Below are 25,799 nucleotides of genomic sequence, written 5' to 3' on the forward strand. Positions count from 1 at the left end.
CAAGTAACACTTCCCTAAAACCATTCAGTAAGTGTAATGGTATCTTTACTTGGTGCACGTTGTGTTGGTCCCAACCTATTGATGGTAATGCTCTTGCTAGAAATGCCTGTGGCACTTGTTCTTGCATGTTACTTGTAGAAGCTCCACCCACATTTCCCCAGCTGGGGCCACTGTCGTGGGTGGGCTGGCCCTTGTGGTTCATATGATTGCAGGATGTGCTTCAGCAAAAAACCATCAGGGAACACTGAGGAACAAGATGTATTACTAAAAAGCCCTGGAGGATAGACAACGTGCCCCAGGACTACACAGCAATGTCACAGGGAGGTGAGGAGGGGGAGTTGTGGGGGGAGAACCTGTGGCTTTGCCTTTGCTAGAGAGTGATGGCTGGGTGTCTTGGGGTTTCACAGCACCCCACATTATTGGCTAATTTGAAGCATAAAAATGGAAACCAGGGCACTGGAGTCAGGGTCGCTCAAGTGGTCAGTTATCTAGGTCACCCGGTTTTCTGAAGGAGAATTTCATGACTGTGCATGACCTAGTTCTTTATCTGGTTGTTTTGCAAGTAGCTGTGTCATACAGCTGGCAATATGTTTACTCAGGATCGATGTCTTTTAAAACAAATGCCTGGCACAAATGTCAGGCACTTACACTACATTTCATATAAACAAGGAGGCAGAAAGGAAATCAGAGGTGCGGAATCTTAAGGAGGGGCGGCTTACCCACCATCAGTGGAACCATATTTATCTGTGCTTTCCCCAATTTTCTAATTTATCTGATCCAAAACAGTAGAAGGGATCATTCCTTCAAAACGGACTGAAACATTATTTGTTTCTGGAGAGATGCTTTGGGATTGGTTACAAAAGGAAGAGTGATCAAATACATATTCCCTTTTTATGTTATCTTATTTGACTCGAATATGATTGTAGGCTCTTAGAGACATGGAACAAATATATTATTCATTTTTGTATATTGATTTTTAAAAAGGAAATTTTATGCCGATTATGAGTGATACAAACAGTATAAAAATACTAGACAATAAATAAATTTATAAGGATGCCAGCGAAAGTCATCCATAATACTGCTCTCAAGAGCTAAAAGCATTTGGTGTGTTCTTTCAGACTTTTTTTTTCCTTCTAATATGTTTCCTCACAAAAATATGTGTTTATGTATGATTATAGAGAATGGGACAATATTTTACATGCTGTTTTGAAAGTTATTATTGTCATTTGATACTATACATTAGTCATGTTTCAAAGTAAGTGTGGCTGTACATCATCATTTGTCATGATTTTAGCTTATTTCCTTTAATGGAATGGTCATGATTTAATCTTCCCAACATTTATATTGGGCACTTCCAATGCCAGAGGCATTTCCAATTTTTTATTGTCATAAACAATGCTTAGCTTTGAGGACTGTTATCTAATCTACAAAACAGGAGTAAGAAAGCCTACTGCCCAGGTTTTACGTAAGGAGTACATAATGTTTGAGTAAGCCGACACAGCATATATTCATACACAGTTTTTCATGTTATCTAGAGTTTGAAGTGTGTTATCATATGAATGGGGACTGTATAGATTCATAATTTAAAATTATCTCTGCATCTGTATACATATCATTTCTCTTTCCTAATACTTGTGGTGTCGCTTGACTATATTTGTCTGAAAGTGTGAGGTCTTTCATTCAACAAACATCACGGATGATCTTTCCTGTGTTGGGCACAGTGCTAACTGTTAGGGATACAATGGCTGATAAGGCAGTCGTAGTTTGTTCTCTAATGGGGTGGACAATCTCATGGTAGACACAGATTTTAAAAAGAGGAGACAATGAGCAAAGAACGTTGAAGTTTGGTAAGTGTTATGAAGGAAATGAGCAAGGTTTGGAGAATGAAAATAATGGGGAGGGGTTGCATCAGATGAAATGTTCAAGGAAGTTCCTTTCTGAAGAGGTGACATTCAAACTCTGAGATATAAGATGTCAGAAGATGAAAAAAGAAACTGTAGTAAATGGAAACATCTGGGAAGGATGGGAGACTGGCAGAGACAAAGTTGGAGACTTAGGATGGGTTAATATAATGCAGACTCCATAGAGTACAAGAAGGAGATTTGGTTTTAACAAAGTGCGGGTGGGAAGCACAGATGTGTGGACATCTTTCATTGTTTTTCTTTAATTTTTTTTTAATGTTTGCTTATTTTTTAGAGAGAGTGAGAGAGCGAGCATGAGTGGAGGAGGAGCAGAGAGACAGGGGAACAGAGGATCCAAAGTAGGCTCTGCACTGACAGCTGAGAGCCCAATGCGGAGCTCCAACTCAGGAACCCTGAGATCATGACCTGAGATGCTTAACGAAGGGAGCCACCCAGGTGCCCTGCTCTTGCTTAAGTTGTAAGTTTCACTTGCATTATTTTTCCCTTTATAATGGGACCAAATAGTTGTAAAACATTGTCTTTCTAGATATGCCTCACCCAACACTGCATTTGTTCCATGTGACACCTACTTTTTAATGTTGGTGAAATATTAGGAAGAATGTGTAACATTTTGTGAATTTAAAAAATTAGCCCTGTGACTCTTTCTAAGTTACCGGGAGGGATGGGTTCAAGTCTTCAATTATGATTGTGGATTCTTCTATTTCTTTGGGATCTGTCAGTCTTTGCTTAATATATTTTGATACTCTGTTTTTAGTTGCATACAAATTTAAAATTGCCTGTCTTCCTAATGAATGGAGTCTTGTAGTGACGTGTCCCTTTTTACTCGAGTAATACTGTTGCCTTAAAATCTCCTTTAAAAATTTTTTTAACGTTTTTGTTTATTTTTGACAGAGAGAGAGAAAGAGCAGGGGAGGCACAGAGAGAGAGAGGGAGACACAGAATCTGAAGCAGGCTCCAGGCTCTGAGCTGTCAGTTCAGAGTTGGACACGGGGCTCAAACTCATCAACCATGAGATCACGACCTGACCAAAGTCGGCACTTAACCGACTGAGCCACCCAGGTGCCCCAGAATCTTCTTTGCTTACTGTTTATGTAGTTAGAACAGCGTTCTTGTGGTTAATGTTTCCATGATATCTTTTTCTTATTTGCCTGTTTTAGGTTTTAAAAGTATTCTCTCTCTCACAAACACAGACACAGAGCTTTCCATTTGCTTTTCTCAGTTATATATCTTAATTTACTGCACTTAACTTTCATCAGTAATTTTCTTTATGATCTGTGGGTTTTGTGTCTTGCTTAGAAAGACTTTACTTTCAGTTTGCAAATTTAGTCACTCATTTTGTTCAAAGATTTGTATGGTTGTGTACTTTGTGCTTAAGTTTTTGTGCCACTTGAAATATTTTTCTCTATAAGGACTGAGGTAGTAATGTAAAGTTTTGTAGGGTGGGGAGGCTATTGACCAGTGGATTCTGATGTATAGTAAGCGTTTAGAATAATGTTAGCTGAATCTAACATAACTTATGCATTAATTTCTTGTAGTTAGCACACAACAACCCTATAAAGCTATTCTTTTCTCCATTTCTTTGAGGAGAGAGTTGAATGTTAGGGAGGTGAAACAAATTTTCCAGAGTCATACACCTAAACATTGTCTATTTATTGTAAAATTTCTTTAAAACATCTTATATCCATTTTTATTTCTGATTTCTATTTCTTATGTTTTATATATATATATGTATATATATACATATATATATATATATATATATACATATATATATATATTTACTGTATTTTTCCGTATGGAAAACATTTTTTTTTGTTTTGTCTATCCTTAATTTTAGAAGACATGTATATTCCTTTATGTTGGTCAAAAACCTATACCACCCTTTCAACTATTTTTTAACATTTATTTATTTTTGAGAGAGAGAGAGAGCTTAGGAGTTCACACGAATTGGGGAGGGGCAAAGAGAGGGGGGCAGAGGATCTGAAGTAGGCTCTGTGCTGATAGTAGTGAGTCCATTGCGGGATTGCAGGGCTGGAACCCACCAACCATGAGACCATGACCTGAGCCAAAGTCAGATGCTTAACTGACTGAGCTACCTGGGTGACCCCCAATTCAACCATTTAAAAAAATTTTTTTTTAATATTTATTTAATTTTGATGGGGCGCCTGGGTGGCTCAGTCGGTTGAACATCCGACTTCGGCTCAGGTCACGATCTCACAGTCCGTGAGCTCGAGCCCCACATCGGGCTCTGGGCTGATGGCTCAGAGCCTGGGGCCTGCTTCACATTCTGTGTCTCCCTCTCTCTCTGACCCTCCCCCGTTCATGCTCTGTCTCTGTCTCAAAAATAAATAAACGTTAAAAAAAATTTTTTTTAAATATTTATTTAATTTTGAGAGACAGAGGGAGACAGAATGTGAGTCAGGGAGAGACAGAGAGAAAGGGAGACACAGAATCCAAATCAGGCTCCAGGCTCTGAGCTGTCAGAACAGAGCCTGATGCGGGGCCCGAACCCATGAATGGTGAGATCATGACCTGAGCCGAAGTCGGACTCTCAACCGACTAAGCCACCCAGGTGCCCCCCAATTCAACCATTTCTGAGTGTGCAGTACAATAGTGTTAACCATAGGCACATTGTTGTATAACAGATCTCAAGAACCTTTTCATTTTGCAAAACCCAAACTCTATATCCATTGAACAACTTCCTTTTCCCCCCTAGTCCTCAGAAGACATATATTCTTAAAAGTTTCCAAAGTATATTGTACTTATATTTTTAATTATTTACATCAAGAGTATCTTTGAAGTTACCCAGTTGAAGTTTGAAACCTAGGACACATTTTCTCCCTTTTCCTAACTTCAAGTGTTTCTTAAGAGAATCTGAAGTTTATTTCTGTACAATTATACATAATTGCTTTTGACCTATGTATTTTTAAAGAAGAATGTTTAGACCAATTTTTCAGCTTTCTAACCACATTTGTAAGACTTAGAATTACCTCTACTTTTATGTGGCTTGAGCTCACTTCAAAATCATTTCTGTGACTTTCCTGTGACTTATCTCATTATTTCAATCTTTCTTTGATGATTAGAATATGTATTCAAGAATTTCTTTCTTTTAGGCTGTGGGAATACCTGCTATGCTTTTTGAGTCCTTGAATATGTAAGACTATTTCATATTGTTCTAATAATTCCCAATGACACATTAAGAGTTGCTTTTTATAGCAAATTAAGAGTTTGAAGGAGTTTTCAACTATGATTTCAGGTATAATATTACTTATTTTTATAGTTAAAAAATTTTTTTTAGTGTTTATTTTTAAGGGAGAGAGACCGATCATAAGCAGGGAGGGGCAGAGAGAGACACACACACAGAATCCAAAGCAGGCCCCAGGCTCTGAGCTGTCAGCACAGAGCCTGATGTGGGGCTTGAACTCATGAGCCATGAGATCACCACCTGAGCCGAAGTCGGACGCTTAACTGACTGAGCCACCCAGGCGTCCCTAGTTTTTATTTCTTTTTTAATTTTCCTTCTTTATTACATTAATCATTAATGTTTAGGTCTGCTGGACTCAGTCATCATGTACAGATATAAAACCATATATATTTATAAATAAAGATGTAGTTATAACCGTAGGTATAGCTATTGGTTACTTTGTTGCTGGTTGCCATTTTATCTGGCTATGTATTTGCATAAAGGTATGCGTGGCTTGAGTATGGTTGACCAGAGGACTTCAAACAGTTTTGATTGCTCATATTTATCAGTAAAAGTCTAAGCAGGTACCTCAAAAAATCATGTATTTGTTTAACAGTTGTATATATACAGTACTATTAATCCACATATTAAATGACAAAGTTCAAATTATTTCCAAACATTTTAAAAATAATTATAAAAAAATTTAAAAAAGGAAGCAGTTATAAACACATGAGATTTTCTTTCTGGCACCACAGTTGATGTCTGTATCTTTTTTTTTTTTTGGTTGTCCGTTAGGCTGTAAGCAAGGATCACGTCTTATCACCACTGCATCCCCCCTGCCTTCCACAGTGCCTGGAACCTTTTGATGCTCAGGAAATGTTATAGAATAATCTAATCTTTTGGACTAATAATGGCTCATACATATGTTAAGTTTACAGATGTTGAGGCAGTTACCTGGAGAGAGAAATTTGTTTCCTAAAGTCACACTACCTTTCATTCTAGACCTGTAAATCTATCTTGCACTCCAAAGCTGTTCCAAATGGTGGTGCAAAGGCCAAATTCCACGGCTTCCTTGTGGGCCTGTCATAGGAATTGAACGGTGAAGGGGAAAAAGGAGGATACATTTCATTTTGATATCCCCAAACAAATTTAATCAGCTTAAATTTATGTTTTTTTGTTCACACAAATGCAATGATAAACACAAAAAAACCAAACCAAGATATGGTTTAAAAGTCATATCCTGGCACAATGCTGTCTTATTTATCAGGTACCTATTATCTCTAAGTAGATTTATATATGTGCATGACACTCATATTTCCTTTTGTCTTCTGGCAGTAAATAGACCTCTAAATGTGAGCATAATTAGTATATACCCACACAGTATAGAAGGACACGTGTACATTTTTTATTAAAATAATGAATAAATTATATAAAATACTTTTATAGGCATTAAATACATATGATTAGCTTTAATATTATTAATAATTGATATTTTTAGCTTTTATCCTAGAAATATCATGGGGATTGTAAAGCCCCACTGCCTGGGATAAAGAGTTGAGACAGGACAATCTATTTCCAGAGAAAATATTAGGTGCCTTATCTATCTTGCAGCAAAGCATGGCTATGATAAATGCGATCAATTTTGATACTGAAAAGTTATTGAAGTATCCACAAGATGGCAGATCCAGAGTCTAGGATGATTTATTCACTGGCACATGGCCAATGTGGCCACTAAGTCTTATTTTACAACACTAATTGGCTAAGTTGATTGCAACAATTAAAATTAGCATGCTTTTTGAAAAACCAACTTTTTACTTTCTGTCTTTATTAGAATACAAGTCACAGAGAGCCTTTTAAGACAACAGTCAGCCTGATGCCATACTGTATGGGTTATCAAAAGAATAATCAAAACATAGCTAATACTGTTCAACTTTTCCTAATTACTTCAGAATGAATCACCTTGCTTTTATATGCATAGCTCATAAATGCAGTTATGGGGTAACAAGATTGCTTCTCACAAAATACATATGAAAGCCACTCTGCTTAGCGTTGTCTTCCCTATAGTTTCGGGAGATAAATATCTTCGGATTGCCGCATAGCTCAACAATTAATAGATGACTAAGTCCTATAGAAAACCTGAAAGATAGTTTGATGACTCCCCCCTAGATCTCTCAGTCGTCAACATTATGCCACATTCTCTCTCTTTCTCGTATATACATACATATATGATTTATATTTATAGGCACACTATAATTAATATACTGTATAACATAATACTTTATATACAATAGAAATATATATGTATTCATATACTTTATATATATGCCTACATCATGCTGAAATTGTTCAGCAAAAAGCAACTGTTGCATACCTTATATTATTACATATAATACGTATAATCCCATTTACTTTATATAATATATAATGTATATATTAATAAATATTACTTTTTTTCATGATATTTAATTTTTGGAAGTTTCTAGAGTGTTGTAGCATACCGCACATTTTGCATTTGTATGTTTATTTGTGATTCGATATGAGTAAAACATGTTTTGCAAATGTTATATATTTCTTCTTGCCACATGTAAGGAGATAATATTGGATTGTTCTACAATCAGTGATGCTAAGTCGAATCACTTTGCTGACTTGGTGACCTGTAGAACTCTCTGTTATAAGAGTGCATTTTCCATTTTATAACTAATAAATATTGTATGCCTTTGAGACTTTATGAATATCTGGCTTATAAAATTGCTTATCCACTGGTTTTGGTATCAACTGATCCTTTTTTGAAAGCATTTTTGTAAAGTAAAAAATTAAAATATTTATCCATGCATTCATTCCACAGATTCTCACTGAATGTCTTCCAACTGTGAGACTTTGTGTTGACTGATGATATCTTGAACAACAAGAGTGACATACCCCTCACTCAAGAAACATAAAGTCCAGTGGATAAACAACTATAAACAATTAGATGCAGTATTTGGTAATTTTTAATAGATTTTAGTAAGAGCCAGAAAACAAATAAACATAATACTGTGAAAATAATAATGTGTGTGTATAATTTAGACAGAGTGGCTAGAGAAATTTTCTTATAGAAGTGACATTTAAAATTTTTTAAATTTATTTATTTATTTTGAGAGAGAGAGAGAGAGCACCAGAAGGGGAAGGGCAGAGAAAGAGAGAGAAAGACAGAGAGAGAGAGAGAGAGAGAGAGAATCCCAAGCAGGCTCTGCACAATTGGCTCAGAGCCCAATGCGAGGCTTGAACTCATGAACTGTGAGATCATGACCTGAGCCGAATAGAGGTGACACTTAAACAGACCCTAAACATATATGGAACAAGCTGTGTGGGGCATGGAAATTTAAGTGCTTGGGAAGAAGATTAAGATAAAAATTAGAACAACTGAAATAATTTTTAAGGTCATTCTGCCTGTAATATTGAGAATCAATTTTGAGAGTGCAATATTAAATGCAAAAAGACTTGTTGGAAAGTTACTAAATTAATCCAGATGGGGAATAAGGTGAGGGCTAGTGAAGGTGAGGAAAGATCAAAAGAGATATAACTGACCCAACAGTATTAGCTAAATGTAATATTACATCCTTGTTCTATGAAGATGTTTATATAAATGGCATGGCTTAAAGTGATAAATATTGTAAGCATTTGTTTCTAAAAAATAAGGCAGCTTTGATTTAGTTTCAGTAAATTTGGTAGTAACATGCCTTTTATTTTGGTTTGAGGGAAGCAAGGCAGCCTGTGCAAGTCTGTGTGTGTGTGTGTGTGTGTGTGTGTGTGTGTGTGTGTGAGTGTTGCATGCACACACGTTATATGTTTGTATTTGTGTGTTTGTGGGGTAGAAGAAAATATTGGGTAAGTGGCTGTGGGTCCATGTATATGAGATTATTGGTAGATAACATATGCAAGTTTAAGGTATACATTGTGAAAATTAGATACAGGTATGTATTGCAAAAAGATTACCACAATAAGGTTTTTTAACACTTCCATCCCCTCACATAATGATAATTTTTTGAGTGTGTATAATACATCGTATATAATATATTTAGTATATATCACTATGTGTAAAGAACATGTGAGATAGATTGATTGATGGATCTATTTATAGCACATCCTCTTTATTCATCACTTCGTTGAGGGACATTTAGGTTGTTTCCATGTCTTGGCTATTGTAAATAATGCTGCAATGGACATGAAGGTCCAGATCTCCTTCGGATGTATACCCAGAACTGGAATTGCTGGATCATATGGTTGTCCTATTTTTAACTTTTTGAGGAACTTCCATACTGTTTTCCATAGGCTGCACCAATTTACATCCTCACCAACAGCGCACAAAGGTTCCCTTTACTCCAGGTCCTCGTCCACACTCATCGTTTCTTGTCTTTGTGATAATAGCTATTTTAACAGGTATGAGGTGATATCTCATTGTGGTATGGATTTGCATTTGATTGATTATTAGTGATGTTGAGCGTCTTTCACGTACCTGCTGGTTATTGGTATGTCTTCCTTGGCGAAATGTCTATTTCAAGCCCTTTGCCGTTTTTTTGAATCAGATTGCTCATTTTTCTTTTCTTTTCTTTTTTTTCTATTGGTTGTATGAGTTCCTTATACACTTTGGAGGCTAAACCCTTATCAAATCTATGATGCGGAAATATTTTCTCCCATTCTCTGGGTTGCCCTTTTATTTTGCTGACTGTTTATTCTGCAGTGCAAACGCTTTTTAGTTGGATGCAGTCCCACTTGTTTATTTTTGCTTTTGTTGCTTGTGCATATGGTGTCAAGGAGGGCTTGAGAAATTCTTACGTGGGATTTTATATTGATAAACATCCTAAAATACATACATCTGAATCTTACTGTCTTTTAAAAATTTTAAGTTTGCTTATTTATTTTGAGAGAGGGACAGAGAGAGAAAGCTGGGGAAGAGCAGAGAGAGGGAGAGAGAAAATCTTAAGCAGTCTCCATGCCCAGCACAAAGCCCAACAAAGGGTTTGAACTGCCAACCGTGAGATCATGACCTAAGCCAAAATCAAGACTCGGATGCTCAACTGACTGAGCCATCCAGGCATCCCAGGAATCTTATTATCTTTTATTCCATTTTTCACAGTAGACATTTGGAAAAATAATTCATGCCCTGGTCGTATGTTTTCCAAGCTCAAAATAAAATAAAATAGAATAAAATAGAATAAATAAAATAAAAAGTCAAGCTATGGGTATTTTAAAGAAATCAACTATAACTCTGGACTAGCTTCAATTCACATAGTTTCTTTTCTGTTCATAATTTGCCTAAATTCCAACCTTTGGCACTAGGACCCAAATTTATTCCCGGTTTTTTTTTTTTTAATCAATTGATTTGTCTGGGACATGCCCTCTAAATCATCTGCCACACAGGAAGGACACTTTGACCCAGTACTCAGCCCTGGCACTTTGAGCCCCAGTCTCCGGCTCGGAGTCATCTTAGGATGCCATCCCTGGCCCAGAATTCAAATAGGTTAATAATACACACTTGATTGCTAAAACTTCAAAAGACAAGCCTAATATCTCAGACTTGTCATAATAGATATAGAAATAAGTTAATAAAGGCTCATAATGTCACTAACAAGGTAGCCATTTTCAGGTTCCAGGGAGTTCCATTTGTTTGTGGTTTGTTTTTGTTCTTGTTGTTGTTTTTTAGGGACTGCCTTCAGAGTCTCAATCTTGGTTTTTTGTTTTTTTTGTTGTTGTTTTTTTAATGCCCTCAAATATTGGTACATCTCTACCTTTGCACAACAGATTCAATATTCACCTTCTGTGGCAATTATTCAACATCAGATTAGGGAAATAATGGGTAAGTTAGAAATTGCTGTTTAAGCTTAAAAAAGAGTAGTTACAAATGCATAAAATATTGTCTCCCGGGACCTGTAAGCTTACACTGAGGGTTATTTAAAAAAAACGTCTATTCCAAGATCCAAATATCTAAGTGATCTTTCTGGGCAAGAAACACTGTTTCACTTCATCCAACTTCATCGGCCAGGTATGGCCCATCCTGCCCTCAGCCAGGCCCACTGTTCTCCTGGGAGAGCTGCTGAGAATCAACAATGCTGCTACGGAGGCCTGCTACTCCTCCTTAAAGATGCAAAGCTCCAGTAGAACGTGCTGTACTTTCCAGAAAAAAAAACTTGTAATACATGTAATAAGACTATTTTGTGACTGTCAGATAAAGTGTATGGCAAATACACCTGCTTTTCCTATAGTCTGGCATCACAAGAGAGGAAGTGTTAGGTGTAAATATGTGGAAATAAGGTCTAAACTCTGAGAGATCTGTGCTCAGGAGATGGGATTCAAGCTGTGATTTTTTGGATTGGAAAATATTACTTCTTTCCGCTTTAGAACGCTTTGGACTTGTATCTATCAGGGTTTTCTTTCTCTTAATGTATTCTTGGCACAAAAGCAGCCCCAGAGCAGTAGACATAAGAGCAGAGTCAGAGTGAAGATTTGATTCTTGGAAAGAACAGCTTTTATAAGCATGTGCTATTCCTCTATTTGGCATTCTATTTGCACCACAGAATAAGGATGGGGTGATTTTGTTTTTGGAGTTCCAAGGCACCTGCATCCCAGGAGCTCTGCCAATATGCTTTGTGACGTTTTGAAATTTTCTTAGTGTTATTTGTTTTTTCTATAAATAGGGAGAAATTATCACTCCTGAATTTAGGTCGTGTCAACATGTCAGAGAAACATGGGAAGTTCAGCTCTGGCTCACAGCAGAATTACCAAGTTGGTGAAGTGTGTCTTTTGAAATGTAAACTTCCTCCATGTAGGCTTTCAGAACTGACCTTTGGTGCTGGGCTGAGGGAAGTTCATTGTCCTTGGCCACTCATTCCTCATTTCTGTCTTCCTCTTAGCTAGACCCTGGAATCTTCAATTTAAAAAAAAAAAATCCTCTAAAAAGATTAGAGTAAGCTTGGGGGTACTATTAAGAAATAGATGTGAATAAGGTGATGGATGCTCTCTCATACACATGGGGAGACCAAAAGTCCCTCCTGCGAACTGTTGTTCTTGGTGTTGCTGACCCCATCATGAGGGAGGGATTTGGGGCATCATGAGGTGTGGGCGGAGTGGAGGGCTGAGGAGCTAAATGCTTGGAACATGCCATTGTGCTTCTAGTTTAAAGAATATGTAAAGCTCAACCCAGGCCTCTTACATAATAAAATCTCAGTGCTTATCAACTGCTATATTTTTATAATTATCATCTTTCTGAAGGGAGTGGAAGATGTAAAAGAAGGACTTGGGGTTCAAACTGGAGCTTTAAGAGATGAGAAAGGGAAGAGGAATCCTCTTTCCCTGAGCCTCCTCCTTAGGTCAGAGAATTCTGTTCTACAGGATTCACATGTATGGTCAAATCAGTCCTCCACGGTCCTGTGAGAGATGCAAAATTTCATATAAGCAACACCAGTCCACAAATATGGGAACTGATAGAGGTTAATGTAGGGCCATGTCCTCATGTTCCAACAGAGGAAGAGTCCAGATTATAACCCGGTACTTTTTTATTCCAGATTTCATTGTCCCACTCCCTGTGCTGTCCTGATACGCTTTAAATCGCACCCAAAATCAATAGAATGCACCGGTGTCTACCGGCGAGTGATTAGTCTTAGAGTCACCTTCCAGTGTGTTTTAGAACATGGCAATCAAACGTACATCTGAGTGATGATTTTGAGCCAACAGGTACTATTGCTACCTGCTGGCTGAATGGCAAGCTCATCAGCTTTTATAATGTCTGGATCAGAACAAACCTGTTTTTATCCACTGAGATGTGCTGATAACTCCCCATCCTCGGCTCCCAATTTAAGACCTTGATTGCAAGAACACAACATGAAGTCCTACTCCAAAGGCTTGCTTTAGACCAGAGGCCCCACTTGTTCTTCAGTGTAAAAGTTTTTAAGGCCTTTGTCCTTATTAGACTTCTATCCTCTGGAGTAGGTTTTCCAAATTTGTGTGTCATGTACTTATTTAAAAATTTACTGTGTGTGCTCTCAGTAAGTGCTGGCCCTTACTAATCTTTTGTGCAAATTAGAAAGAGATGCCTTTTCTTGTCTTTACTTCTGTGTCAGAAATTTGTCACAGTGTGATGGTCTTGATAGGACAATCCACTTTTCTGTTACCTGCTTACTGAAGCAAAGATACTGATCTCCCTTGTCGGTAATATAAATGCATTGTTTTTGTGCAGTGACCAACCTAAACTATCGGAAGGGCTGGTTCCCAATAGCCAGCAATAATTTAATGAGTGTCTATGGGCTGTGATAATTTTAGTAAATAAAAGGAGACCAAATCTCCATCCTTCACGGAGCTTAGATTTTGTGGAAATCGTAAATAATAATACAAAATACAAATGAGGAAAATACATATTGAATTATGATAAATGCTAAGAAGGAAAAGTAAAGCAATAAAGTCAAATGTAAGACATGAGTTTTTAGAATTGACATGTATTGTGTATGAATATATCATGTGCATCATGAATGGGACACAAAAATCGAAGTAAAAAGATTAGGTGAAAATAAACACCAATGGCAGTTCCAATATAATTCCCAGTGGATGCGTTCACATCTCTATTTGTGAACCATAGTTGAATAGCAGCACCACCCCATAGAACTTTCTGTGATGTTGGAAATTTCATTCTGGGCTGTCCACAGATTGAGTTTTTAATATGTGTCTAGTGAGAGTGAGGAACTAAATTTTTGATTTTCTTTAAAATGCAAATAGCCGTAATGGCTGATGCCTGTTAGTGTCGCTCTAGAGAAAGCAAAGTTTTGCTAAGGATAGAGAATCTGAGACAACTTTGCCCTTGCCCTTTAATATCTATTTTACTTCCAGACCCTAAACTTTAGCCCAGTTTGATCTGAAATAATGACATGCTTTCTTCATTCAGTCTCTAACTTGCTTCTTCCTGAATTCCAGGATGCTTAATGAACACTGCCTCCCCCTGCTCAGTACACCCCGCCCCTGCTGGGATGTGATCTTGTCCCTGGCTCCAACCATGTGATCTGACATAGTCACTGGCTTTAGATAATGCCACCCTCACTACCTCTCTGTCAACTCCCCGAGGTTGTCTTCAGCCCTCTTTGTTAGGACAATGCTGTCCCCACGATCCAAATCTTCAGAAATCAAGTCTGTGATATTTAGGGTATTAGCCCTGGGATGTTGGCTGTGTTGTGAACTTGTGCTTCTCCAAACACTCCCTGGATCTTAACTAAAGAAGCAGTCTTACCTTCTGGCCTCATCTTAAACTATCGTTTGAGGCCAATGTGTTCTGTTAAACGGCTGCATGAACCCCTCCTAAGAGAGTGCTTCTATGTTTAATATTAGATTAAGTAAAGCATCTGGATCTCTGCTAGCATCTCCAGAAAAGAGTGGCATTAAATACATAAAAAATGCTTAAGAGTTTCTTGAAGAAAAGGTGGTGTGGAAACAGTAGGTGGTCTGGAAACAGTTGTACCAAGTTTTACCAGTCTTCTGCCCCTCCAAGGGAAGCCTCACCAGATGGACATCTAGATTGGAGGCTGTCATCAAAAGCATCTCAATAGGAGGTGAATGGTAAATAGCTCCAAATAAGCAGCATTGTTCCCCAAAGTTCTGTCACACTTGGACAAACAGCTCTATATCAGGAGGTGTTTCATTCATAGTACGTGGCCACACACACACATTTCCATCCAGTCATCCAGGAGCCCCACACACAGCACGTAAGACCCAAAGTCCTGAATCCAGCTGGGACTTGCCCACCTAAAGAGTGGGTGTGGCACCAAAGCTAAAGCTCAGGAATTTCTTTCCCAGCCATTTATACAAACCTAGCAAGACTGATGGGAAATAAAAATGAAGTCTCAGCAAAAACATTAAAAGTTAATCTTGAACAAAAAAGAGTTACAGTGGGAAGAGTCATGTACAAAACAAGGGTTAAAAAAAGGAAATTTGTAAACAAATGAAAAAAAAAACCATGGTATTATAAAGCAGAGTAAAATAATACTGAGGAAACGAAAGGTGTGAATTACATAAGAAGGGAAACAAACTAATTAAAAAACAACACAGAGGATAGAATTGATGAATACATAAGAGAATTAGTTCTTTAAATAAATCAATACAATAGAGAAACATTTAATTAAAAAATATTGAGAATGAGAAAGTTATTGTAACTCACAAGAGGATATTATATAAACTTCTATGATAATTATGTTTTAATTTCTTGGTAAAATGAACAGCCTTGAAAGGACATAAAAATAGCTATCGCTGACTAAAAAAAGAATGGAACCTAATAGATACCAAACTATCAAATAAATTGAAAACAAAAAGGATTAGAAATATTTATAAAAGTTTGGCCCAAGGTAGTTTTAAACGAAGTTATTGTAACCTGCAGGTAACAAATAACTCCCATGACGTTTCACAATTCCTGCATTTAAAAGTATTTTCATCTCCTGAAACCAATACTATACTATATGTTAACTGACTTGAATTTAAATAAAAATTTTAAGAAAGTGTTTTCAGTCCCACCAGTTGCAGCTTTTCTGGGACTAGAAAGTGGCAAAAAGTCATGACCGGCTGCTCTGGCAGGGCCACCTGGGCCTTTGGGACCACCTAGATCACCGTGTCAAAATAAAGACATAGAAGCCACTGTCAGGGTCTGGGAAACACAGATCATAGTTGAGGACCAACTGAATGTGAAGTGGACACATATTGTCTTGTTACTAGTACCAAAATTCTGAATAAAACAAAGGTGAACAGGACATATTTCAAAGAGTTTGGGACAGAAGCAAAATTAAATAGACATAAGAAACAGCATGACCCCCAAAATTATGTACGCCGGTTAAAAATGATGTAGCTGCTTTGAAATACATTGTCAAATACAAAATCTGACCTATTGAACCTAAAACAGAGAATTGTTAACAATTTTAAGAAGGCAAGCAGCTGTAAGAGATTCTCGAAAGATATGCCTAAAATGATAAAACATGAGTTGTAATTGGGGAAATACAGTTTAAAAGTACATGTGAGCAACAATAAAGTAAGGTTTCTAAGATTAGTGTCTATGCCTTTACTATCAAACTCAGTGGCATAAAAGCAAGAACTGTTTTTGGATACTTCTGCAGATTCTGGGATGAGGAATCCCAACAAACAGCAAAGATGGATGGCCTGTCTACACTCCATGATGTCTGGGACTTCCACTGGGAAGACCTGAATGGCTCAAGGTCATTCACATGCCTAGGGCAGACATCACCTGGAAGCTCCTTCACTTAACCTGCAGAGCAGAGGCTGGGCTAACTGAAGGACTAGACTCAACTGGGACTGTCACTGATAGACCAATGTGTGGTCTCTCCATGTGGTTCAGGCTTCTCCCAATACGATGGTTGGGTTATGAGAGGGAGAGTACCAAAAGGAAACATTTTGAGAACCTGACAGAAACTACATGGCTTTTTAGGATGTAGCTCAGAAGTCACATAGTATCTCATTTCTTTCAGACTCTGTTGATTGAAGCAGTTCGAAGTCCATCAAGATGCAAAGGGAGTGATGTATACTCCATTTCCCATTGAGACCTTTTCTAAACCTCCATAAAAACAGACCATATGGAATCCAGAGCTAGAAGCATTAAACAGGATAAAGTCAATTATTTTATTTACTAAGGAGTACCATTGACAATAAAGCTATAACTATCGAGAATCTCTACTTGCTAAAGAATTATATCAAAATACATAATGCAGAACACTTTCCCTCTCTAAGTTTACAAATTAAGTTTCAAAAATATAAAAGATTTAAATTCCATACGAATGAAGTTTAACCTGATATGTTTAATTAAACATTCACACACTAGGAAAAATGCACCTTTTTCCCTGTGTCAATTGATAATTTCCAGATTAACATATGTTAGGCCACAAAGGAAATGTCAATAAAATCTTCAAAGCATAAATTGTCTGGGCCATTTTCTCTGCCTCTAAACTTCTGGTAATAAAACTAAAAATAAATAGAAAAAAAATAAATGTTTCGCTAACACTGAAAAGCAATAACACAGCAATTAAAAAATCTTCTAAATATCATGTGTCAAAGAGGAAATCAAAACTGCAATTATAGGCTCTTTACTAATTAGAGAAAATGATAACAACACATAGCAAAATGTACGGGATACAGCTAGCCCTGAACTCAGAGGAAAATAAGAATATGCTTATTTTATACACTTAATTCTTGTCCACTGCTGTTCTGGAAGGAAAGTTCCAATATTACTCTAATTCTGTCTATCTATCTATCTAATCTGTCATCTATCTATCATCTATCTATTCAGAGCCATTCTTTACTTCTTTTGTCTATGGGTTTTACAGCTGTCATGATAGGAAGTCATCTCAAATACTCATCAATAGAACATCAACTCAAATAAGACATCGCTTCAATAAATGTTGTAATTTCCATATAATATAATTGTATGCAGCCATGATATAAACATGGAAGAGATGCTTTTGCTATAGTAAAGCAAAAACGAAGACTTCAAAGAAGGACAGGGAACGAAATTTTGCTTGAATGTAGGACACCTAGAAGAATACAGCAGATGGAATGCCAGTATCTATTCCATCCTTCCTTCCTTCTTTTGCCAGAGCCCTTCTTTTTTCCCCAGGAAATTCATCCACCACATAGCCATGTGCTTCACTAACTTAAGCACTGCAATCACACTCACCTTTCTAGTGATTTCTTCAGGGGTTGATATGTGACATAATTCTGACAGATGACGTGAAAGAACCTGGTCTGGAGGGTTTTGGAAAATGTTTTCTTATTGTTAAAAGAACGAAAGAGTCCCTTCTTTTCAATTCAGTGCTTTTGCACTTGCATGTTGTATTAGAAATTGCTCTAGCTACCTTGCAACTCTGAGGAGAGCTGAGCCAACATGCTGAAGATTGCCAGTAGAAGAGAAAAAGTATCCACTTGGAATCAGTGAATAAATCAGCTTGGGAAGTGCTGTCTTCTGGAACTTAATTACATAGGATATTAATTAACTCTTCCTTCCGTTTCAGCCATTTGAGTTACTATAGCCCCTTGCTTGCAGCTGAAGTCATCTTGTAGGATACGGAAGATACACCTCAAAAATGTTTCTGGGACATGATTGTGTGCATTTTTTGTTTTTCTTTTTTTTCCACGATTTTTTTTTTTTTTTGGTATAATGTTTACATTATGGGGCTTGTTGATGTTTTTGTTTGATAGGGATTTTTCTGTTTTTCCCAAGACTTCTGCAGCTCTTCAAGTCTTGGATCTATTTCTCAATCCAATTGTTAGAAGAACAACAAAAGAACTGCTCTATGAGGTCAAATGCAGATAAGGTTGACTTCAAGTGCTACGTACCGTGGCATAATTATATTTTATTTCACAATACATCTTGAGTGATCTTATCCTCGGAATTGTGGAGGATATAACACAGGAAGGGAAAAGAGATTTCTAACTACATGTCTCACAAAGGAAAGAAAGAGCTGAAGTTTGCCAAATGTCAGCAACAAAATAAAAAGACAGAAAAAAAAGATGTAGATGTTTAAATGGAGGAAGCCCAAATAGCGAGATTGTAACCGAATTCTCGGACATATTTCTCCAGCTCTTTCTAAAGATGTAGGAGACAAAAATTAAAGTGTTTATCCCTTATTCAAAGAAAGTAGTCATATAATATAATATTAAGGGGCATTTAGAAGAATTAAGGGGAAGTGACATAAATATCAACCAGTAATCTAAAATGTTAGCTTACGTGACTAATTAACACAAACACTGAAATATTTTTGAGGCTTTGAAGGAGCAAATCAAAACATATTATACCTGCATAAAATATTATATCAGCATCAGTGTTATGAAAAGGAAAGCATAGTAAGTCTAGAATTAAAAATAAACAAAACAAAAAATCAAATAAAGTAAAGAAAATACCTTGGGTCAGTTCTAAGCTCCTTCATTAAGTACCTAGGAGATCTTCGGGATACTAATCAGATGTTTGTAAGAGCTTTTTGTTCTATTTGACTCAAACTTTCTATGTCTTACTCCCTGGTTTGTGAAGTTGTTTTCATAAGAAGCAGAGGGGTTTTCTGTGGGCCACATAAACAAAAAACCCAAACTGTGGGTTAGCCTGTAGAGGAAAGATCTGTGTTTAGGCTATCAGGACTCAGGGATTCTGTGGCCAGGACCCCAACCAGAAACACCCAAATCAGGTGGGAATACCCAAGATCTGGAAACAAGGATGGCAGGCATCTGATCTGAAAAGGCAGGGATCCAGAGCTTAGGAACTCAGGGAACATCAGAAGCAGACACAGCAGGAATTTTTGGATCAGCAAAAGGACAAGTCATTGAAACTTGAGGGTCTAACGTGTTTCTGGGCTTGAAGGGCTGCTGGAAGAGGTCACCAAAGTGCGTGACCACTGGTCGACCCAGGTACTTGGTGGCTCTCCACTGCCTCCTCACCCTTGGAATGTGGGTTCTGCTTGCCTTTCCTGGTTCCAGAAGCTGCTCCAAGGATACAGAGATGGAGACGTGGCATTGAGGCTATCTGGACCGGGTACACGACTGAACCCAGTTAAGGCCTGTATTTAAATTTCTAAGTTTCTGAGTCAGAAAATCTACTCATCTTGCAACAGCCCACGCCAAGCTTCCTTGTATATAAATTCCTGTGCTTATTAAACCTGCCAGATTGGAGTAACCCACCTCTTTTGTCCCTCCCTGCCCTCTGCTCAGGTTATACCTGGGAAGATCTCTAGAAGGTTTGTGAACTAACAGAGCTCCCTCACCCCCAGTGGTAGTCATTAGTGAGACCACTGTTTTGGGCTCTCTGTGGTTTAGGGCAAGGAAAATACCTTTCTAGTTCTGAGTCTTGATTTGTGTGGAAATGTTAGCGTGTCAATTCTCTGCAGGTGCATTTATATGTTCAAGAGTTTTCTTTTACTCTATCATGACCAGTGATATTCCAAAAAGAAACTAGTCTATCACTCTGAGTCCCTCAGTGAGGATAAAGCAGAGTAGATGTCCCAGAAAACCTACTTACAGTATGAGGGAGAAGTAAACATTTTTATTAAACCACTGAGAATTTGGCGTTGTCACTGTAGCATAATCTATTTTATGATTCAGCTAGATCAACCGGTACACCCCTCTATACTGTTAGAAACAGAGGCAGATCCACTGTAGAGGATAAATTCTCGGCGGAGAGTCCCAGTTAGCCAATAGGACTGCATCAGTTAGCCAATAGGACGGCATGATTGCATGGAGAACACCAAACGCATGAGAAGGCAAACAGAAACAAGAGTAGCAGAGTGAAATCACCGAAGACTGTAGATATTGGAGTCTCCACAGCTAAAATATGAAACATCTGGGTATGGACAACTTAAGGGAATAAATAAAATTACAAAAAGAAAAAAGTCACCAGAAAAATAGATTTTAGCAAACAAAATGGAAGGTCCAAATGTGAACAGTATAATTAGTTTATTTATTTTTTTTATTTATTTATTTTTTTTTTCAACGTTTATTCATTTTTGGGACAGAGAGAGACAGAGCATGAATGGGGGAGGGGCAGAGAGAGAGGGAGACACAGAATCGGAAACAGGCTCCAGGCTCTGAGCCATCAGCCCAGAGCCTGACGCGGGGCTCGAACTCACGGACCGCGAGATCGTGACCTGGCTGAAGTCGGACGCTTAACCGACTGCGCCACCCAGGCGCCCCCAGTATAATTAGTTTAAAAAAAAATGTCCTGACTCAAGAGATGAGTTAAACAGTTATTTATATATATGTACAATATATAATACATATTATATATTATATATAATTAGAAGTATAATATAATATATATGTATAATATACAATATAATATATATTCAATATATATTATACATATAATATATATTCTTATATATGTTTATTATGTATAATATATAAAACTAATTTATATTATTTTATATACAATAGATTATATTACTACACCACGCAGCATAGTTCCATCATAGGAGAGGATAACTCTTACTAGAGGAAGGTAGAGGAATGTTTGCCTGGAAAGAAACAAATATCAACAGCAGAAGGTAAAAGGAAGTTTGCCTATTTTAATAGTAAAATTAGTTCTCATGACTCCATGTTATTTGGTCTTGGTAGAATCAACATTATAGCCAAGGGAAGTTCTCATAGTGAAAATCAGTGTGATTTTCTTTTCATATAATTTCATTAAAAATCACCAATTAGCCTCATAAGGAAGATGATGGGGCATGAGGAGAAGTTGATTTTTCTTCTGTGGGGGGTCCCATACATTCTCTTACGGCACCAGCTCCACCAAAGACAAGGAGAATACAAGAGAGGCATCCATAGATGCCAAGATCCAAAGAAAGCCCTCCAAAGAAAGTATTCCACAGGGCACTGGGAGAAATTAACTTATCATTTTCCCCCATTAATAAATCAACTTTCTTATGCAATCGTCTAGTTATTTTTCTTCGGCCATTATCTAAGCCGTTACTACTTCTGAGCAGTCCAGAGAGGGAGTTTCATTGAATTTACCATAGAGATGAATGTGACACTGATAGTTGTATAGAAATATCATATCATATAGAGAAAATCTGACTTCTGATGTTATTTTACCAAGATAACAGTCATTAATAGATAACAAAGAGTCATTAAAGAGAAAAAAATATCTTTAGATTATTTATGTTAAGATCTCTGTAGCATACTGTGGGATTAAATAGTATTGGAAATAAAAAAGAAAATTAACGCATGGATTTCAATTTCTGCTTTGCCTCATTTCATAGTCTATTTGAGCTTTTAAAAACTTGTTGAGGCTGCATCATTTGTAATTGGTGTGGAATAAAGCAATGTCAAAAAGAAGGTAAAATGCATTTTTTAAGAGGCTGGTGCTGGCAATGTCAAAAGGCATAGTTTTTAAAGCTTTAGAGTAAATTGTTCAGGTTTTAGGTATAATTGAATTAGATTACAGTTGAATTCAGAGCTAATCATTTTTTTTAGAAAAGGAGAATATTATAGAATAATGAAATAAATCTACCCAGTGCCTTTTCTTAAAGAATGTTAAATGCATTCATCGTTGTTTCATTGTTGTAGAAATTTTACTTTAAAAATTTACATTTATTGAAAGGTAAATTTCTGGGCCCATGCGTTATTTCCCTGCTTCCCAATTTCCTGTTGGAAAATTACACAACAAAGGTAAAGTAGACAAAATCTGTATCAAGACCAGAAATCAGGAAAGAGTCCTGTCAACAAAATCATGAGAGCAGTTTTGCTACTTGGAACAGCAGACCGTCCCTGCCTAAGAATGAACTACAATAACCAATATGGAAAAGAAAACACTTTCCATAGGGGAAATCTCCACCATATGGCTGTCTTCACCAGAGTTCCTATCTCATTTTTGACAGGACTAAAAACCACATCACACACTTCTAACTGTCTCTGCTCTTAAAATTAGAGAAAATATTCTTGTTTTCCTTTTGTGCCCAAATCCAAGTTTTAGGTAGCCATTTAATTTAACAAAGAACCTCTCTCAAATCTGGGCCGGCACATACACAGACTTCCTTTAAAGGTGCAAACAAAATGTATACAATCCGTCAAAAGGTTTAGTGATTCAACAATGAGACATCTTGTAGGTAAATTAGCAAGCTCCCTCTCACCACCAAAGTAAACTTGCTGTATGCTGCAGTAAACAAATAAATAATAATGAAATATTTACCCTCTGGTAGTTTTAGCTAGAAATACTTGTTAATATTTTCAACTGTGAAGGGCAAAAGTCTTGGAAGTTAAATGGAAAACCACTGAAAAGCAGTGTAGAGTTTTTTTCAGTCTCCCAACGCTGAGAAAACAAAAGTCAGAGTTCCAGATGTATAAGACAGTGGGATTGTAATAAATTTCACAGACGCTCAACTGGGATCCCTGTAAGTCTTTACCTTGAAAGTAAGGGCAAAACACCTATGCATAGAAACTCAAAAAATCTGCAGTTAAGTTACATAAGGAGCCTTTGATAAATCAGAGTAGACGGTCCACCAGCTTCCCAATTCTGAGAACGCTAACACTGGAATTTAGAACTTAGGAGGAAGAGAGGCCATAGCAAATTCCACAGAATTGGCAATCTTGAAAGTCCTTCTCACAGGAGTAGAGTAAATAGAGCTTCATAAAAAACTGTGATCCAGCAGTTTCTCTCAGTTCCTGAATTGATTAAGATTATTCTCCTGCTTTGACCTACCAGAAGAGTGGACTTCCCTAAATCCTTATACCTTTTTACACAAACTATCTCATTAAGGAAAAAACTAAGAGGCATGTTAAAAAAAAAAAGACTTAAAGAAAAAACAGAAAACAGGCACATAGATCCACAGATTATTATTACAATGATTAGAGCTATCAATATGAATGTGAAAATACTGTTCTTAATATGTACAAGAAAATATTGACAATATTCACAATTTCACCAAATAGTTGAAGTCTATGTATTAAAAAAAACCCTGGAAAGCATAGATTTGATTTATGGAATAATAGAAATTAAAAGTATAATGCATGAGGTTGTCCGTATGATAAAGACAGCATGAGGAGTTTAGCATATTTCCCTCCACAGAGAACAAGTCAAAAGGAAACAAAATTATTAAAAGCAATCTTTCCAAGAAACATCCAAAGGTAGGCACAACTTGAAAAAAAAAAAAGAGTTTACTCATGGAAAACTGCTAGAGCATTGGATAAGAACAGTGTTGATAACATTCTTTCCCGAGGACATTTTTGGAAGTGAGAGAACCATAGAAAGGCTAAGTTGACCCTCTACACATCCCTCACTGACTACTAACTGTATTAGGGAGCCCAGGAAAAATTGAAAACCTAGGGGCACTTTAATTTTGCTACACTTTTTAGTGTGTTCCTTAACCTACCCAAGATCAGAGGACAAAGAATGTGGTCTTATAGACTTCAGGTGTATGAGAATAATCTCTGCAAATCATTGACTGACTGATACAACATACAGGTTTAGGGAAAACCCCCTAGACAGCCAGGCCTAAGTATATATAATCTCAAACAAAATAAAACAAAAAAACATCTATGTTGAGGTAGCATCAGCTCCGCATCACAGGGGAGAGAAATTTCAAAGTTTGAGTCTATGCAAATTAATTGCCTACTAAAACAATAATAACAAAAAACAAGCCTCATAAGAACAGAACAGAGCTTAGCATCATTAAAATACATTATTTAAAATGCACAGTTTTGAATCACAAATTATTAGACATGTGGAAACCAGAAAGAAAATAAAAACCGTTATCCAAGGTTTATATATCCTCTACAACTTTGCTTCAAAAATGAAGGCAAATTTAAGACAAAATTAGATAAACAAATATTAAGAAAAATTCATTGGAGGTGGACCTGGATTATAAGAAAATGTTAAAAAAAAAGTCCATCAGGCTGAAAAGAAATTATGCAAGATGATAATGAAAATCTACAAAAATGAATAATAGACATCATAAATGGCAAACACTTGGGTAAATATATATAAAGTTATATGTATGTACTACATGCACTAAAGTTATACATCATACACTTTTTTCCTTTTTTTAAGAATAACTGTTATAAATAAATTTGTAAGGCAAATTTAATGCACCATCTTGTTAGGTTTGCAGTATGTATAGATCCACGATATATGGCAATTATATTAAAAGGAGACATGGCACTATTCTTTTTTTTTTTAATTTTTTTTCAACGTTTATTTATTTTTTTTTGGGACAGAGAGAGACAGAGCATGAACGGGGGAGGGGCAGAGAGAGAGGGAGACACAGAATCGGAAACAGGGTCCAGGCTCTGAGCCATCAGCCCAGAGCCTGACGCGGGGCTCGAACTCACGGACCGCGAGATCGTGACCTGGCTGAAGTTGGACGCTTAACCGACTGCGCCACCCAGGCGCCCCAACATGGCACTATTCTTATACAAAGTTTCTACGATTTATCGGAGATACGTATTAACTTGAAATAGATTGGGATGAGTTAAAGATGATTATGGTAATTCTTAGACAACCACTAAAAAGTAATGCAAAGAAATTAGCTAAGAAGTCAATAAAGAAATAGACTGAGAAGTCAACAAAGAAAATAAAATGTTATACAAAAAATACTTTTTTAACACAAAAGACCACAATAAAGGAGGAACTGAGAACAAACAAAAAAGGGAGACATGTAAAAGCAAATAGCAAAATGATAGCTTTAAGTCCAATCATACGGATAGCTACATTAAGTGTGAATAAGTAAGCAATCTATCAAAAGGCAGAGACTGTTAACTGTATAAAAAAGAAGATTCGTAACTTCCTGTTGAAGAAAGATGCATTTTGAGCTCAAAAAGCCAAAAAGTTTGAAGGTAAGTGATAAAAAATATATGATACAAGAAATTAACATAATTAACTGCTGTATTAGAATCAGTCCGAAATCATCTAAGATGAGAACTATTAGAAACAAATAGGGATATTTCAAAATTATAAAACAAGTAGTATAATAGGAAGATATATACACTAAATATCTTATGAATGCATTTACACTAAAAAATAGAACTATAAAATACTTAAATCCAAAATTGAAAGGAGAAATACCCAGATCAGAACTAGTTGGAGTTTTCACTGTTTCTCTCTACATTATTGATAGAACAAGCAGACAAAACAGATAAGCTACAGAAGACCTGAACAGTACCAACAACCCACATGACCTAATTTACATATGGAGAACATGCCA

The sequence above is a fragment of the Leopardus geoffroyi genome, chromosome D2 (genome assembly GCF_018350155.1).
Source record: "Leopardus geoffroyi isolate Oge1 chromosome D2, O.geoffroyi_Oge1_pat1.0, whole genome shotgun sequence".
In the NCBI taxonomy this organism is placed as follows: Eukaryota; Metazoa; Chordata; class Mammalia; order Carnivora; family Felidae; genus Leopardus; species Leopardus geoffroyi.